Source organism: Orycteropus afer, unplaced genomic scaffold (assembly GCF_000298275.1).
Source record: "Orycteropus afer afer isolate SDZICR_OR568_19922 unplaced genomic scaffold, OryAfe1.0 scaffold00056, whole genome shotgun sequence".
NCBI classification, from domain to species: Eukaryota; Metazoa; Chordata; class Mammalia; order Tubulidentata; family Orycteropodidae; genus Orycteropus; species Orycteropus afer.
This window is the reverse complement of record NW_006921643.1, coordinates 462030-464585: the sequence shown is the minus strand read 5'-3', so window position 1 is coordinate 464585 and position 2556 is coordinate 462030.

The window sequence follows — 2556 nt, the reverse complement described above, 5'->3', positions numbered from 1 at the left end:
AGCGGCACTTAACAACAACAACAACAACAATCCATTTCTTCTAGATTTTCAAATGTGTTGGAAGATAGTTCTTTATAGTATCCTGATATTATCTTTTTAATTTCTGTTGGTTCTGTTGTGATGTCACCCAATTCATTTCTTATTTGTGTTATTTCTATTCTCTCTTTTTCCTTTGTTAAATTTGCTAATGGTTTGTCAATTTTACTAATCTTTTAAAATCACCAACTGCTAGTCTAGTTTTTTTCTATTGTTTCTTTATTTTTTTCTATTGTTTCTTTATTTTCTGTTTTATTTATTTCTGCTTGAATCTTTATTATTTATTTTCTTTTTGTGACTGTACGGTTTTTTTTTTTTTTTTTTTGCTGTTCTTTTAATAATTGTTGGAGATGTTGGTTTAGGTGTTGGTTTTGGCACTTTGTTCTTTTTTACTGTGTGCATTTATTGCTATAAATTGGTCTCTGATCACTGCTTTTGCTGGGTCTCCATGTCCCAAAGATTTTGGTATGTTGTGTTTTCATTCTCATTTGATTCAAGGGATTTTTTTATTTCATTTTTTAAAATTTCTTTTATTACCCAGTTGTTCTTAAGGATGAGGTTGTTCAGTTTCCATGTGTTTGCTCTTTTTCCATTCATCTTCTTATTGTCAATTTCTAAATGTATAGCTGTTTTGGTTACCTAGTGCCACAGTGACTGGAATATACCACAAATGGGATGGTTTGAACAGGAATTTATTCTTTTATACTTTTGGAGGCTAGAAGTCTGAGCTCAGAGTGCCAAGCTCTAGGGGCTAGGTGAAAGCCCTTCAACTTTGGGCTTCAGCTCTGCCTTTTGCTCTGGCCCACTGAAGCTAGAGGCAACTCTTCACTCAGGCAACTGCTGGCTGCTGAAGCTGACAAACCCTAGGTTGACAAGTAAAAAGGCACAGTTCCAGTATCACCAAACAACACAGCAGGCCATCAATTCAAGTCCATTGATAGTCCCAAGATCAGCAGAACATGGCAGGCTACTGAACAATGACTCAGCTACATGCAGGGTTCAAGGGTGCCATAAGCTGGAGACCTTCCTCAAAGTTGCTTCATATATATTGGAAGCAGCCACATTCCCAAAGCAGCTGCTCTAGTAGATTCCACCACGGAATTAATTACCAATCTCACCATGGGGAATAACTACATCCAGCTGTGCTGACACACTCAACTAGGCCCAGTCAAGTTGGCACACAAACTTAACTACCACAATTCCACCCCTTGTCAATTTGGCATCTGTACAGATCTTCAATGGATAACATCTGTACAGATCTCCTTAACTGGGTGGTTATAGTTCCCTAGTTCCTCTGAGTGGCAACCTCACCCCCTTGGCCTGGTGAGCCCCATTTCTCTACTTCTTAGGCATGGCAGCCTTGCCCCCTCAGTCTTAGGCAGCAGCTATGGCTCCATCCCACTGGCTCACATGAATAAGCAGCCCCACACTCCAGAACCAAGATGGTTAAGGTCTGGTACTTTGAAACCTAGCAGATTGTGGTGGTTCCATCCCCAAAGGCCATGGCCCTACCCTTGAGGCTGACGTAACTCTGCTTCCAGTTTCCTTGATCTCTCCACTTCTGCCAATTAATGCCTAAAGGTATCCCACTATGCCAGGAATCTTCCTGCCCAAAGAAAACTTAACTTTCTTTCTCCATGGGCTGGCCAAGCTGCAACTCCATCTCATGCTGGTCTCTTCTACCAATTAATCCTCTAAGGCAACCCACTCCACCAGGAAGCTACCTAACCAATGGCATCCAGATTTTTTCTCCATGGGCTTATAAGGCTGTCACTGTCTCATGCCGGTCTCTTGATTCTTCTGCTGCCAGGATCTCTCAAGCTGGTCTCTTGGCTCTGCTGCGGCCAGGTTCTCTCTGCTGGGGTCTTGGATCAAGGATGCACTCCACTCCTGTTAACACATTTTAGGTATCTGTCAGAGTAGCACCCCACTCTCTCAGTACCATATTCTGTTTTGGTTACCTATTTGCTGTTCTGACAGGAATATACCACAAATGGGATGGCTTGAACAAACAGGAGTTTCTTCTCTTATATTTTTTGAGACTAGAAGTCTGAGTTCAAAGTGCCAGGCTCTCGGCGCTGAGTAAAAACCATCAACTTTGGGTTCCAGCTCTGCCTCTTGCTGCCAGCCTGCTGAAGCTAGACATATTTCTTCACTCAGGCAGTTGCTGGCTGCTGAGGCTGATAAACCCTAGGTTGAAAAATATAAAGGCACAGCTCCAATATCACCAAACAACACAACAGGCCATTGATTCAAGTCTACTGAAAGTCCCAAGATTGGCAGAGCATGGCAGGCTACTGAACAATAACTCAGCTACATGCAGGGTTCAGCCCCAGGGTTACAGGTGAGGAGAGACAACTCAGGGACACCCAAAGCAGCAGACCAGAAGAGCAGGAGAAAGGGGATTAAAAGCCAGGAACCCAGACAGAAGAGCAGTCAGCCCCAGGGATACAGGTGAGGAGAGACAACTCAGGGACGCCCAAAACAGCAGGCCAGAAGAGCAGGAGAAAGGGGATTAAA